Consider the following 17,499-nt stretch of genomic DNA (forward strand, 5'->3'; position numbering starts at 1 on the left):
GCATCCGGGTTCTTTTCACGTACCCTGCCCACCACTAACATAGATAATTGAAAGTTGGCTTTAGAAGATGTCTCATTTCATCTTTAAATGTAAATAATTATAATTTATTGCCAATAATCAAGTGACACCTGTTAGCAATTTGGTTTAATAAATATTTTTGGCTCCCATTAAAAGGGATTTATTTACCAGAAGAAAACCTATACTGATACTTTAATATTTATCCCAAGAACCAGCCCAAGAATGAGAGTATAGAATACCAAAAGTCATCAGTCAATCCAAAATCAGTCCTAGATGAGGCAGATTTTTAGAAAAGAAAATGATGCCAGAATAGCCAAAAGAGATCTGAGAATTGCTTTAAAACATGTACAAGAGCTGAAAAAGCAACATGGTGCAGGACCATGAAGTAAGGAGGCAAGCTTACTTCAACCCCAGCAGCTCCTCAAGGCATCACCATGTGCCAGCCTTGGGTATAAGAACTAATGATGTCCAAAAGCAGAGTCCAAAAGCACTGCTCTGTTTAATGAAGCAGGGCAGTGGAGCCAATTTTAAAATAATCTGACCACCAGTCCATTACAAAATATCCTCCACTCCCCAGTAACACTGCATATGTTCCAGCCATTCATTCATTCAACTGATAAATATTCCAACATTTACTGAACATCAGAGGTCATCCTGAGAGTTGAATAAAGTGAGATAAACAAAACCAGCATAACCTCTTCTTTCATAGACCTTACATTTAATGGTTAAGATGGAAACAAGTAAATCTAGGGACTTCCCTGATGGTCCAGTGGCTAAGACTCTGTGCCCCCAATACAGGGGGCCTGGGTTCAATCCCTGCTCAGGGAACTAGATCCCACATGATGTGGCTAAAAAGATCCCACATGTGGCAACTAAGACCCAGAACATCCAAAGAAATAAATTTATAAGAAAAGAAGTAAATCCACATTGCCACCAGAAAGTAAGAGTTGTCGGCAGTATCTGTGATAAAACATTTATTTATGTTAAGCCGATTGGATTGGGTTTTTTAAACCACCATCATTGCTGTGTCACTGGAGAGAACAAATCGGTCAGCTTAAAGCAGGTCTGGGAAACTCTCAGAAATTCTGAGTGCAGACTGGTTTTCTGATTGTTAATTTCCTACCCTTTCCATTTCTAGCGCCTACAAAGCCATTCCCTCCTGTCTCCACCTTAAGCCATCTTCTTTTTACATCCTTCCCCCGGCAAACAGCTGGTCAGGAAGTTGGGAAAGTCTGGCCATGGTCCATAAGTAAATCATTTCTAGTGAGGGAATGACCCTGGGGGCAGAGGCCCTCGAAACAGAAACCAAAGTAGGCGCAGCACCTGGAAATCAAAGAAAGCTTTCCGAAGGAAATCTGGGCCCAGAGGAAATTAAAGCCACAATCATTAAGCAGAGGTCCGGTTCCAAATTAAAAACTTATATAAAAATACCCCATGCACAAAATGAAGTGGTCAACACACGAGGAAAATATTTGCCACAGATTTGATACATAAAATGGTAATAATCTGATGACCTGAGGGTTATAATTTGAATCACTCATGCTCTCATATCAGTCGATGATAAAATATCATCCAAAATAAGACAGAAAAAACACACGCTAATTAAACAACTCAATAAATATTTTACACCACTAAAGAAAAGGTGAACAACAATATAAAGACATTGTTCCTACCCAAAGAACGAAGATGGAAATGACACAAATGTACACAGGCACACACACACATAGAGTATTTTTAATTGAACTTACAGAGTACCAGGCATTTCTGCTATTGCTGCTCTATGATTATCTCCTTTCTCGAAGACACGAACAGCCTCTTAACTATGGTCTCTCTGGTGCTTCCATTCCTGCCTCCATAGTGGATTCTCCACGAAGGGATTAGGTCATATCCTTTTCTGGGTCCAAATCGTTCTACAGCTTTGAACTCCACTAAGAACAAAACTGCACATCCTTACCATGGCTAAGAAAGTCCTTCTTGGTCTGGCCCCTAATTAATGTCCCCCCTTAGATTCCCCAAGTAACCTCTGTGCACTCTACTCCAGCCCTACTGGACTCTGTCGTGTTCTAGAAAATTCATAGCAAGTTCCTACCTCAGGGCCTTAACACCTGCTGCTTCCTCTGCCCAGAAGGCCTCGCCTGCGAGGCCCCACCTTTCATTCAGGTCTCTAATCAAATGCTGCCTCCTTAGAGAGGTCTTGCCTGACAACCCTTCTCTAATATAGCAAGGTCCCCTTGCTCCCTGTGTCCTGCTTTAATTTTCTTCCTAATATTATCGCCATCTAATAGGTTTAAAGACAGTAAGCCTTTTGTTCTTGTAATTGTGATCTCAAGAATTTGCCAACGAAAATTATTGGGGCTACGAACAAGGATTTAAACACAATAAACTATTTTTAGTTGCAAAAAAGAAAGAAAGAGGAAAAAAAGTATGGCAGAGCTCTATTTAAATAAATCATGATTCAATAATTCAATTTAATATCGTATAGCTCTAAAGGTCATGATTTCAACTAGTGAAAATCCTGAAAATGCTCATAATGCATGAAAGAGTCAAACTGCAAAACTGTGTGTTTAGTGCAATCATAAATTTGTAAAAACAACAAAAAAAGAAATCACAAACATACATATTCTTTAAAAATGATTGCAAGAAAATGCAATATGCTGCAGAGGCTTTGAAAAAAGACTTGGGGCAGCTGTTTTTTTTCCTTCCTGGTGATTAACTGTGGCACGTAAAGGAAAAGGTCTTTATTAATCTGAAAAACAACTACGGTAGCTTATAAAAGTCTTTTACTCACATAGCACAGTAGTATTCAAATTTATATTTAGCCATAGACTGCTTCCTCAAATTAAAGCTTATCTGATCATATGGTATATGATATGTGATCATATATATATATATATCTATCTTATGATATCACTTACATGTAGAAATTTTAAAAAAAGATACAAATGAACTTTGTATACAAAACAGAAACAGACTCACAGACATAGAAAACAAACTTAGGGTTACCAAAGGGGAAAGGGGGGAATGGACAAATTAGGAGTTTGGGAATAACAGATACACACACACTATATATCTTTCTATCTATATATACATAATAAACAATTCATGGGGTCACAAAGAGTCAGACATGACTGAGGACTTAAAAAAAAAAAAACAAACCTGTATACCACAGGGGACTATACTCTATATTGTATAATAATGTATGTGGGAAAAGAATCCGAAAAATAATATGTGTGTGTTTATGCATAGCCTGCATGCCTAGAGCCTGTGTTCTGCAACAAGAGAAGCCACGGCAATGAGTTTAGCCACCCGTGCACAGCAAGTAGAGAGTAGCCCCTGCCCGCCACAACCAGAGAAAGTCCGCACACAGCAATGAAAACCCCAGGACAGCCCCCCCCCAAAAAAAATTAATAAATTAAAAAAAATCGGACCGCATGGAGATGTTCAGCACACCTGTGCCATAAATTATAAGTTGACCCTTGCCATACAATCTACCCCCCATCCACCCACATGTACTGTGAACATAGACAACGGTCTGCTACTTGGTTCCCCCAGAACACAGCTTGAAAACCAAAAAATATATACAGGACAAATGAGGAACCTTAGGATATATACATTCTGGCATAATTGGTGTTTACAGTGTCATGACTGAGGTCCATCAATCCAATTACGTCTACAAACAATGGGCACGTTACTGCCACTAACTGCAGGGCTGTTTTTTATTTGTACGCTAATCGTTTATCCATTTAACTGATGGCAGGATCTTTATGAGAAAATCAGTCTGGTATTTTCTGGGCTTATAAAAGTGACGAATTGCTGCTGGATTTATGCTTTTGTCACTTAGAGAAATGCTAAAACATTTTTGATGAGCTAAGTGCTCCTAATGCAGAATAGTTTAATAAATAAGATAATAGGAAAAAAAAAAAAAAAAAGCTTTTCCTACAGCAGCAGTTGCAAACTCGAATGTTCCTGGGGGCCAGAGAAGTAACATAAATTACTGACGAGGCGCTGGGTGCAAGACATCCACGCACGTTGTTTGCATATTAAAGACAAGGGCCTATTCCTCATTCCCTCGAAGAGATGAGCTCACTCTCATTTTTCTTAAAACATGTTATCATTTTTCTGTCTCCTTTTGTTTTTTCCCACTTTAGATAGAGACATGAGTATTTTAAAAAATTAACAATGATAGTGCAATGAAAAATGACTGTGAATTCATTTTTGTTTTAAAATCTTTTTTGCTTTCAATGCATCACAGCAATCTTCACATTTATGGAGTACATAGCTTCAGTGTCAGGATGTATGGGGACCCGGTGCTGCTGGCGACAAAACGCAGATTCCAAGACTTGTGCAGTTCAGACTGTGGTGACCAGTGTAACCAGTCGTCAGCTGCTAAGCTGTGTCTGACTCTTTGCAACCCCATGGACTACAGCACGCCAGGCTTCCCTGTCCCTCAACCATCTCCTGGAGTTTGCCCAGTTCATGTCCACTGAGTTGGTGATGCCATCCAACCATTTCATCCTCTGTTGCCCTCTTCTCTTGCTTTAAATCTTTCCCAGCATATTCCAATGAGTCGGCTCTTCACATCAGGTGGCCAAAATACTGGAGCTTCAGCATCAGTCCTTCTGATGAGTATTCAGGGTCAATTTCCTTTAGGATTCACTGGTCTGATCTCCTTGCTAACCAGATCTTCCATCCTTCTTGAGAAGCCAGGGCTGTGTGTTTTAATGGATTATTTCTTAATTCTAACACGATGACTCACACCTTACAAAATATATTGTGAGGATCAAACAAAACACATCCATAAACTGCATGGAGATTCACTATTCACTCTCTTTTCCAGATACCATAACATAAGAGCTGTCTGGCCTCCTGGGAGCACCACTGCAATGAAGACCTCACTGAATTTTATTCCTTTCAGTGAGTTGGCTTCCCCCATCATTCAAGAATGCTCTGGTTCATATGGATCATGGGCCACTGTCCATGCTCTTTCATAGAAATGACTGCTAAGCATCTAAGAACTTTTGAACTTAAATACAGTATTCTACAAGTATCATAAGGGCATGAGTATTAAATTCAGAAATTATTTTATAAGCAGTTGCCAACAAAGCCCTAATTAAGCTCTTAACAAAAGCAATACACATTTTCAAATTAGCTGTATGGATCAATACATTGACCACCCTGAGGCTAATGGACATTTTTTTTTTTTAATCACTGATCCAAATGATCTCATGCTAACAGGTCAGCTCTTTGACAGAAAGACTTAACATTCTGGAAGGTGCAAGGCATTCATATCTTCAGAGAAAAAAATTTTTTTTTCTATTTATTTAGCGTAGATGGATAATCCCAGTTAGAAGTGTGTGAAGAAACCAGTTATTTGGAGGTAATGAGCTTATGGATTTGCAGGGCACATGAGTTCAATAACATAGTGTTATGTGCAGATGGCCTGCAGTTTGTAAATTTTTCTGGTTTATAAACAAATCTGGATAAACAGACCTTCAAAGACACTTAAGATTTCATGCCAGACAGCGAGTTCCTGATCCGTCATTCTGGTTAACTGGGGAGAGAAGGGATGTAACTGACAACCCTATAAATTTCTGCAACAATAGGCAGCATAGTAATTGAATGGGGAGGCTGCCTCCTTTGGAAGAGGGATGGATCGATGCTTCATGGGTGATCAGCTTATCTGAGAGCTGGGTCACATTTGAAAATGTTTGCATGAGTCTTGACATTTCGCCTCTTCTGACCTTTTGTCAGACATCCTGTATGATAAACTTTACACCTAAAGGTTTATTTCCATCAGAAAGCATGTCAGATTCTAATGCTCCTGGTCTTGTTCCTAATATTCCATGAGAGCATGAGAAGGTGAGTGCTGTTATTAATCATCTAAAAGTACAAAAACTAGACTAGAAAGAGAAAGGCACTTTAACAGGCTAGCTCTCTTCCCATGCAGGATCCCAAGCTTGTTGTCCTTTGAATCCTAGATAGTATCAACCTGGAACTCTCTCTTCCTTCACATCCCATAGAAAATGCCAATGAGGGCTATGAGTTGGTATCATCTACCAAGTGTTCTTATCCCCTCAGCTTCCCTGGTGGCTCAGATGGTAAAGAATCCACCTACAATGCAGGAGACCCAGGTTTGATCCCTCAGTTGGGAAGATTCTCTGGAGAAGGGAATAGCTTACCCACTCTGGTACTCTTGCTGGGAGAACTCTATGCACGAGGAGCCTGGTGGGTTACAGTCTATGGGGTCACAAAGAGTTGGACAGAACTGAGCGATGAACACGTTCACTTTCGCCAAGTGTTCTTATCCCCCCAGTTCCAGTCCTCTTGGGATTTGCTAGAGGAAATGTAAAATTGAGCTGTTCTTAAAGATGTAATCTCAGATTTCTGATTTTAGAAGCTTCTCAATTCATTACTCGTTGCCTGGGGGTCATCTTAAATGGCAAGCTCCTTAAGAACAAAAACAATATTTTAAATCTTCCTATAACTTGCATACAACCTTCTTTTGAGGATATTCAATAGCATCTGTTGAATAAAGCTTTTAGTCTGAATTAACATATATGCAAGTTTAGTGACTGGTGTGATTATACATACACACATACAACTTCAAACTGCATTTCAGGGATTGGGCCAAGGAAGGGGATATTATTTTTTGCTTTAAATCCCAAAGTGGAATCTAGATATGAAATGGAAGAGAGACATTTTGAGTGTAGTTGTTCTTAAATATATTCTGGGAACCACTAATATTTCATAATGGCTCCATAGGGTCTCATATTGAATTTCATGTATTTGTTCAAGGTATGAGTTATACAAGAGTAATAAATGGTTTTTCTCCCCACTACAACTAAGGATGGCTTAGGAAGGCAACCTTGTCTGACAGACAGCTCACTAGTGGGTATGAGAGGTCCAGCCAGGGAAACACTGGAAAGTCACAGTCATTCGCAATGTGGGCATTCCCTATATAACCTCCCAAACTTCTTGGTAAATTGCCATCTTACCAAATAACAAGTATGATTGAATTTCTGTGAGAAAATGAGAAGGCTGGAGCATGTATTCCAGTTGCAGGTCGGGGTAAACGGGATATGGCACCCAAGGACACAGGGGTGGAGAGGAGGGGACCAGGCAGAGGTAAAGAGGGGGTTCCAGATGACCCTGGGGGAGCCCTTGACTTCCACACCTAGCATACTGGTCTAACCACTACATTTCTCATTTACTTTAAATCACATTATGAGTTTTGATCAAATGAATATTTCCCAGCCTAAAACAATGAGACACAGCATTTGTTGTATACTCTGTGCCAAGTGGGCTTCCCAAGTGATTAGAAGTGTTAAAGAACCTTCCTGCCAATGCAAGAGACACAAACAGATATGGGTTTGATTCCTGGGTTGGGAAGATCCCCTAGAGGAGGGCATGGCAACCCACTCCAGTATTTTTGCCTGGAGATTCCCATAGACAGATGAGCCTGGCGGGGTACAGTCCATGGGGTCACAAAGAGTCAGACATGACTGAAGCAACGTCACACACACATGCCAAGTACTCTTTTAAACACTGTACGTATGTTCATTAATTTCACTCTTAAAATGTGTCTATGAGGTGGACACCATTTTTACCATCTCCATCTTGCAAATAACAAGGATGTTAAGTACTTTGCCCAAATATATATATATATATATTTTTTTTTTTAATGGTAGAACCAGAATTTAAATCTAAGTTTTGACTTCAAATCTTGTTTTTAACCACTATGTTTAGTCATCCATCTTATTTTCCAGATTTGGGTGGAATGACCTCATGCTATTTGCAAAATTACATTGAAGTACAGTGGATTGACATGACTGAAGATAATTTTGAAAACATATTTGGGGATTTTATGATCATCCTTAAGGACAGGGGGATGCAAAAAATATCGTGACAAAAGCAGCACTGTTGAATACATATATTGTCTCCCAGACGGTTGATTTAAAGGCCAGCTCTTATTTGAATGCACACATTCTGGTTATATTAACATGTCAAGATGTTCAGAATGTAGCCAGAACTATTTTTAACATATAAAACTTATTCAGACTTAATATTTGTCCCTATATAACTATTCAGAACTTAGGGTAGTCCTCTCCCAGTTATTTGGTGTTTGGTTTTGCTTCGGGGCAATGGGCAGAAATGAATGAAAATAGTCCATGAAATCTTTGTGATAATAGCCTGCAGTCTTAAAATACTTCAGAAGGCCAATGTTGGGTGACTTACAGGAAATAAATAATTAGGAAATTAACTTACAATATTTAGCAAATAGCTTTCCTAAGAAAAGGGACAGGTGTTTCGGGTCTTTTATTTGGTTGGGCATGGATGCAATTGTGAAGCTAAGGCAGCCGTCCTGTGACCATGAAGAAAAGACAAAGGAACTCACAGAGGTAATGGTCACTGTCTTTACACTCAAAAGCAAACACACTGCTAACCAACACTTTATCTCATTTGATCCTCATGACAGTTGCAAGGCAGGCAGAAAATATCTTATTCTTCCCATTTTACAGACTACGTGATTCACCTAAAGCAACAAACTTGGAAAATGGTACAACTAGAAGTTGTAGCTTTCAAATCAGTTTCCCGCCACAAAACATCAGCCATTTTCTTGTCTTGCTGATCACATGAAGGCTGGCTCCTTAACATTTCCCATGATTCGGCTTGGCATTCTAAAGTAAGTCTTAACTGGGACTTAACTATTACAATAGGTGACATGCCTCTACTCAGAACGGAGCCAATTACCTTCTCATCTTAGTTTAGGCCATCACTTGTTTTGCTGCTTTCAGATTAGATGTCGCCTGTCCTCTCCTCTCTCCTTGATTCTATTTCCTTCAAGTTATTTATAACAGTACTCTCATGTTTCCCCTTTTTGTCTTCCTTTTCTTTCCAGACTGGATAGATTGACTTTAAAGCCTCCTACTCTGCACTTTCTGCCATTTAGCTCCACTTATCTGATTATGCATCACAAAAGGAAGTCGAAATTCAGCTTAATTGTGAAGTGAGAGAAACCTAACGATCAAAGACAGAATCACCCTCACGGATGCTAAATGAAATGACAGACAAGAGTTCCTCTGTAGAAGCCTGAGTTCTGATTAGAGAATGTTATTTTCTGACACTATGTCTCTAGTCAGATCAGTGTTGCCCTTTAACTTCCCTGTTTCAGTTATGAAAGTCAAGTGCAGCCTCACGTTATTTTTTTAAAATTCATTTTGACAGGTAAATGGTCTCTGGGAAAGTAAACACCCTGATCAACTGTTTATTGAGACTGTAACATTGTCATGAGTGAGAAATGAGACATGTTTACATTAATGTAAAGCATTTACACGAATGATGATCAGAGGGAAAAGACAACATTGAACAGATGAAGCATAAAAATGAGAATGGGAAGAGATTTGCAATCAAAAGATGATTCATAAAGGAGGTGTGTGCTACCATTAGCTTTTCAGCTATGCTCTCCCCCTCGTGGAATGGATCTTGTTCATTGCTAATTCTACATTTGCTCTCTCTCACCTGCTAGGGGAAAAGGAATTCTGGTTTTGAACCTTTGATAAAGCAATACCTTGGAGATGCTTCCAACGCTTCTTAAGCTTTGCAAACTGCATTGGCTATCTGAACGAGTGACCTAAAACACAGTATCATTCGCCTGTTCATTTTAAAGGATTATTTTAGGATGGGAAGAACTCTTTAACAAGATTACAAAGAGTTGGGCTTCAGGAACTCTCCTGGTGGTCCAGTGTTAGGAATCTGCCTGCCAATGCAGGGGACACGGGTTGGATCCCTGGTCCGGGAAGATCCCACATGTCGCGCGTGCTGCAACTACTGAAACCTCGCTTGCCTACAGCCATGCTCTGCAACAAGAGAAGCCACCACAGTGAGAAGCACATGTCCCTGAACACGCGCCACAATTAAGGAAAGTTTGCACGCGGCAACAAAGACCCAAAACAGCCATAAAAAAAACCAATTAAAAAAAAAACAAACCAACAAAGAGTTGGCTTTCAGAGAGACTCAAAACAGTCTCTGCGTTCACATTTCCTTCCATACCAATTTCTGGTATGTACATCAGGTTTTAAAGTGGTGGTGAGGGGATCTTAATTAACAGTTCCCCCTTTCTGTTCCTTACTACCAGGTACTATATACTCAAGTGCTGAGAAAATAGCCATCTTAGTCAGGATTAAAGCATTAAAGACTCAAAATGTTCACATCATAACTGGTAACTGGTTTTAAAAGCTGGTATCAGAGTTACATACAATTGGAAATGCAAACACAGATCACTGACACATACATAGACACAAACCACTGGAGAAACCAGATCTGTTCAGAATAAAAATATTTCCATCAGCCACATTGAAAGGCTAATCAGGTAATGATCTACAAAGGAAATGCAGGGACAGATATGGATGAGCCGAGCTTCCATATATTGGGTGGCTGAGAATGAATTAGCATAATCATAAATTTGTTCCAATTACAGAAGGCAATTATCAGAGCCCAGCTTACAGCATTATCAAAATGAAATCAGCTAAGTGCATCTACGGCCCAGGTAGATGCCACTGAGTTAATGTTGCTTAAAAAAAGAAAAAAAAAAGCTCTCTGCTTATTCATCTTTTATCCCTTTGATGACTGTACACTCCATATAAGTCTCCTTTTACCTGACAGACACAAAGCCACCATGAAAGAGGAAAAAATACATGTGGTACCAAGAAAAAGTCATGCTTAGTATAATAACTCAAGTGCAAAATAGCCAAATTCAAACTCTGAAGTCTTGTATGGATAATTTCTCTAGATCAGTGGTTCAGACAGTGCTTTTACACTGTAGACAGTGATTAACATCAGCTCTTGTGTTCTCTCCAAAATATTGATTAGGAATACAACAGTGAGTAAGCCTGTCATTACCTGCTTCAAACAAAAGTTCTTTGTGCATAATGTAATGCCCCTCTTTTGCAAAGGTAACCCCACTGCTATTTCTATTGTTTCCATGTTGCTTTTCTGTTATTAATAGAACCTGCTGCCTGGTTAACCATTGCCAACCTGGAAAGAGGGCAGGAGAGTCAAATATATTTTGTATAGAAAGCAATGAATTTATTCTCCAAATGTTTGTGCTGAAAAGGCAATTCAACATAATGAGTTAAGATTATACTTGTATACAATAGAATGTGCCCAGCACCTAGGAAAACAGACGTTAAGGAGGAATATTACTCAGCTATAAAAAACAATGAAATAATGCCACGTGCGGCAACATGAATAGATCTAAAGATTATTATACTAAGTGAAGTCGGTCAGATAAAAAATCATATGGTATTACTTATTTGCAAAATCTAAAATAAAAATGAAAAAAAAAATGAACTATTTGTAAAAGAGAATGAACTATTTGTAGAAGAGAACATACAGACATAGAAAAACAAGCTGTAGTAACCAAAGGTAAAAGGGAAGGCTTGTGGCTGTTCAGTTGCTAAGTCACATCCAACTCTTGTGACCCCATAGACTGCAGCCCAACAGGCTCCTGTGTCTGTGAGATTTCCCAGGCAAAAATACTAGACTGGGTTGCCATTCCCTTCTTCAGGGGATCTTCCCGACTCAGGGATTGTAGCCGGGTCTCCTGCATTGCAGGCAGATTCTTTACTATCTGTGTCACTGAGAAAGCCCATGCTAATTCCAAACTCTTAATTTACCCCTTCCTACCCCTGCTTTTGGGCTTCCCTGGTGACTCAGGGCTAAAGAATCTACCTGCCAATGCAGGAGACATGGGTTTGAGCCTTGGGTTGGGAAGATCCTCTGGAGAAGGGAATGGCCACCCACTCCAGTGTATTCTTGCCTATAGAATTCTGTGGACAGAGGAGCCTGGTGGGCTACAAGTCCATGGGTTTGCAAAACGTCAGACACGACTGAACGACTAACACTTTCACTTTTGGGGATTAACAGATATGCACTACTATATATAAATTAAACAACAAGGACCAACTCTTTGTAACCCCATGGACTGGAGCATACCAGGCTCCTCTGTGCATGGAATTCTCCAGGCAAGAGTACTGGAGTGGGTTTCCATTTCCTTCTCCAGAGGATCTTCCCGACCCAGGGATCTGTCTGCATTGCAGGCAGACACTTTACCATCTGAGCCACCTGGGAAGCCCTCTGTATAGCACAGGGAATTATATTCAGTATCTTGCAATAACCTGTAATGAAAAAGAATCTGAAAAGATTATATATACATAACTGAATCACTTTCCAGTACACCTGAAACTAACACAACATTGTAAATCAACTGTACTTTAAAAAAAGGAAAGACAAAGAGATACTCAAGAGATGGCAGGTTAGTAAGAAAGATGAAGGATTTCTATTGTAACTAACTGCATTGGATTTTGCAAAGAACAATAAGGCCCAGTGGAGCTGAAACAGGGGAAGAAGAGAAGAGAAGAGAGATTAACATATTTATATTGATGATCTGCTATGCATCAGATGCTATTTTAGGTTCTTTCACATCTTAAACCACTTGGTAAAGTGGACATTGTTAACTATGTCTTTACAGTTAAGAAAATACCAGCAGGAAAGAACTGAATGAAATATTTGACCATGCTCAAGATTCTGCCATCTTAAACAAGTAAGCAAACAATACCCTTCTTTTCTTTGCTTCACAGGAATCTCTCTTGAATCTTTTAGCAATTAGTCACCCCTCATCATTACCTTTCAGTCTGACTTCCACCCCATCAACTCACTGAAATGACTCTTGCTGATTTCACTGATGTCCCCCGTGTTGCTACATTTAGTGCAAACTGTTTTGTATTCGTCCTTGTCTTTGAGGGGTAGGAAGAGTCATTTTTGGATTGTCTCTTCCATTGGTTCTGATGATACCACCTGTTCTCTCTTTGCAGTCCTTTGGCCACTCATGCTCTTTTTCGTTGGCTTCTTCTTTATCCAAACATGAAGTATATACTTCCTGGGGCCCCAAGAACACTCCCAAATTATTTTCAGTTCAGAGACCTGACCTATAGTCTCATACTTAGCCATCTGACTTTGCACCTACCTTGGTAAGTTTCATAGGTGCTTTTCAAGCTCAACAGATGGAATTAGCTTTTGAATTTTTTCATGTAGAAGTTACAGACGGATAGATTTCCTTACCTGACTGACACTAAAATATCTGAATCTCATCATCTGAAGATAGGGGTTCACTGAAAAAGATTCGATGGCAGGTGACATAACTGCACCATTAAAATTAAATTAAATTTAAAAAGAAGATATGATGTACCAATACTTTGTGCTTCCAATGTGAAGGGCATTGGAAATGACCCTGATGCTGGGAAAGATTGAAGGCAGGGTGAGAAGGGGATGACAGAGGATGAGATGGTTGGATGGCATCTCCTACTGGATGGACATGAGTTTGAGCAAGCTCCGGGAGATGGTGATGGATAGGGAAGCCTTGCGTGCTGCAGTCCATGGGGTCCCAAAGAATCAGACATGACTGAGTGACTGAACTGAACTGATATGATGTACAGAATATGTGGGATTGCGGTGGGGCAGGGGGGAGCAGGGAAAGCAAGGAGCAGAAAGATCACTGTGTGGCTGTGACCACAACCCTGAGGAGAGGCTGGGATGGGATGAACTGGAATGTTATAATGGGTACACAAGCCTACCTTGGAGATCCTGTGGGTTTGGCTGCAGACTACCTCAATAAAGCAAATTTCACAATAAAGTGAGTCACACAATTTTTTTTGGTTTCCCAGTGAATATAAAAGTTAACATTATACTGTGGACTGTTAGGTGTGCAACAGCATTATGTCTAAGAAAACAATATACACAGCTTAGTTAAAAGATATTTTATTGCTAACAAATAATAACCAGTATATGACTAAACAGGATTGCCACTAACATTCAATTTGCGAAAAAAACCCATAATAAAACAAAAAAACCCACAACCCATTATCAGCAATTAGGTGAAGCTCAATAAAATGAGATATGTCTGTACAATAAAGAATCTTAACAATAAGTTAAATGGCAACATAGAATGAATAGAAATTTGTGGCCGATTTAAGATTTAACCTAGACAGCATATTAAAAAACAGAGACATTACTTTGCAAAAAAAAGCTATGGTTTTTCCAGTAGTCATATATGGATGTGAGAGTTGGACTATAAAGAAAGCTGAATTGAAAAGCCAAAGCGTTGATGCTTTTGAACTGTGGTGTTGGAGAAGACTCTTGAGAGTCCCTGGGACAGCAAGGAGATCCAACCAGTCCATCCTAAAGGAAATCAGTCCTGAATATTCATCCGAAGAACTGAAGCTGAAACTCCAATACTTTGACCACCTGATGCGAGGAACTGACTCATTGGAAAAGACCCTGATGCTGGGATAGATTGAAGGCAGGAGGAAAAGGGGATGACAGAGGATGAGATGGTTGGATGGCATCACTAATTCAGTGGACATGAACTTGGGTAAACTCCGGGAGATAGTGAAGGACAGGAAGGCCTGGTGTGCTGCAGTCCGTGGGGTAGAAAAGAGTCGGACACAACTGAGCGATTGAACTGACTAAGGTTTAAAGAGAGGGCAATCAAAATTTGGCACATATATATCTGAATTATATAAGGGACAGAGAGAACACCCAGTGAAGAGGTCATTTTCGGATGCTACACTGGTATTGGCTGACTGAACCTCCCCTTAGTGCCTGATATAAAAAGAGCAGTCTGAAATCAAAAGAACAAAAGAGAAAGAAACACCAAATAAGGTTGGCAATGGAAAAATAGGCTAAGTACTCGAATAATTAACTTAATGATGCCTTTAGTTATATTCTCTGGTGGCTCAGCTGGTAAAGAATCTGCCTGCAATGTGGGAGACCTGGGTTCAATCCCTGGGTTGGGAAGATCTCCTGGAGAAAGGAATGGCTACCCACTCTACTGGCCTGGAGAATTCCATGGACTATTCCATGGGGTTGCAAAGTGTCAAACATGACTGAGCAACTTTCAATCACAGTCACATGATGTACGTAAGGCATTGAAATAAACATTCAACCCAGATCTCTGTTCACTGTCACACTTATATAGTCAACACCTTTTGGGGCATATTCCACAGTCTTAGAACAATTTTTATCCAAGGTTATAGGTATATATAAAACATGCAGGAAGTAAGATAGGGGATAAAAGAGTTTAAGACAAATGCGGAAGAAAAGTAGCAGGAGAGGAAAAAAGAAGCTGCAGAAACACACTGCTGAGGTTGAGGCAGGAGAGAAAGCAGAAATGCACGTGTCGTGGAAGTCAAGAAAGAGAAATATTTAAGAACTTAAAAATTACCACTGGAGTAAAAGGCAAGTATAAGTCAAGACCCAGGTTCTGTATCAACATGAAGTTCCTTCTAGAGCATGCTAATTAAGGGACTCCACTCTTCGTTATTTTAAATGCAAATAATAACAATAAACCTACAGTGTCCTCCTCCGTTCATTTTCCACGATATTCACGGAAACTTCCCCAAAGTCAGTGGGCCACTTGAAAAATAAAGTGGTATCTCTGACTGACTCCTTATAGCAAAACATACTTCAGGCATATAAAATATCAAAAGCACAGTAAGCACAGCCACAGAAATACCATAAGAAAGCATGGGATAATATTTTCGTAATTTTAGAGTGGAGAAGGATTTTTGCATGGTACAAGAGCCGAAACCATAAAGATTGACTCCTAAAATGTAAAAGTTCTATATACCAAAAAATGTCATACACAAGAAAAAATATGAAAAATGTACTAAATACATTTTTGCAACTTTTGTACAGTGTGATGCCAACCCAATAAAAATACATGCTGGTTAGTATGTTCTACCAGAATGTACTGAATGAATACCAGTACATCTGCTTTTTAATATACAAAGATCATGCTAAAATCAGTAGGAAACAAGCATTCCAACAGAAAATGAGGTAAGTACTCAAGTAGATTATTTAGAGGAGAAAAATACAAATAGAGGGCTAATACATGAAAAGTTTTTCAACTGTTCTAATAAGGGAGAAATATCAACAACCTCAGATATGCAGATGACAGCACTCTCATGGCAGAAAGTGAAGAGAAAGTAAAGAGCCTCTTGATGAGAGTGAAAGAGGAGAGTGAAAAGACTGGTTTAAAACTCAAAATTCAAACACTAAGATCATGGCATCTGGTCCCATTACTTCACTACAAATAGACGAGGGAAAAAGTGGAAACAGTGACAGATTTTATTTTCTTGGGTTCTAAAATCACTGTGGATGGTAAATGCAGCTATGAAATTAAAACACGTTTACCTCTTGGAAGAAAAGTTATGACAAACCTAGAGAATGCATTAAAAAGCAGAGACATCACTTTGCTGACAAAGGTCCATATAGTCAAAGATATAGTTTTTTTCCAGTAGTCATGTACAGATGTGAGAACTGGATCTTAAAGAAGGCTGAGTGCCAAAGAATTGGTGTTTTCAAACTGTGGTGCTGGAGAAGACTCTTGAGAGTCCCTTGGACAGCAAGGAGATCAAATCCATCAATCCTAAAGTAAATCAACCCTGAATATTCATTGGAAGGACTGATGCTGAAGCTCTAATAATCTGGACATCTGATGTGAAGAGCTGACTCAATAGATCTTGATGTTGGGAAGGACTGAGGGCAAGAGGAGAAGGAGACAACAAAGAATGAGATAGGTGCAGGGCATCTCCAGCCATTGACATGAGTTTGAGCAAACTCTGGGAGTTAGTGAAGGACAGGAAAGCCTGGCGTGCTGCAGTTTGTGGGGTTGCAAAGAGTCAGACGTGACTTAGCGAATGAACAAATAATGAATATGAAAGTGAGCTATTAGCCTATTACTTTGGCAAATACTGAAATTATATATGGTTGGCAAAAGTGTAAAGAAGTAGATGTTTTCAGTGACTGTAGGTTATAGAATAAATTAGTACAATTAGTAGATCCCTTTTGCAGGATAATGTTGTAATTTTTACCTAACCTGAAAATACTGATATCATCTAATGTAAATTCCCACTGGTTGCAACTGAAAAGGGCTTCCTGGATGGCTCAGCAGGTAAAGAATCCGCCTGCAATGCAGAAGACATGGGTTTGATCCCTGGATCAGGATGATGCCCTGGAGGAGGAAATGGCAACCTACTCTAGGATTCCTGTCTGAAAATCCCATGGACAGAGGAACCTGGTAGATTACAGTCCAAAGGGTCACAAAGAGTTGGACGTGACTGAGTGACTGAGCATGTGTGCAATTGAATAATTATCACTAAAAATCCAGAGATAGAATGCTAAGATGTTAATTTCAGCCTTGTATATAATGAAGAAACTATGAACAACCTAAATTTTCATTAACATCAATTATACACATTTACTTGGTAGAATAGTATGCAACCATCAAAAAGAATGGTGAATATTTCTTAATAAAATGGAAAATATCTCCACGATATATTACTGTTAAAAGTAGATCATAAAACAATATTTGTATTATCTCTATATTTAAAGACACATAACTATCTGGAAGGCAGTTCACCA

The sequence above is a fragment of the Bos mutus genome, chromosome 27 (assembly GCF_027580195.1).
Source record: "Bos mutus isolate GX-2022 chromosome 27, NWIPB_WYAK_1.1, whole genome shotgun sequence".
Classification (NCBI taxonomy): Eukaryota; Metazoa; Chordata; class Mammalia; order Artiodactyla; family Bovidae; genus Bos; species Bos mutus.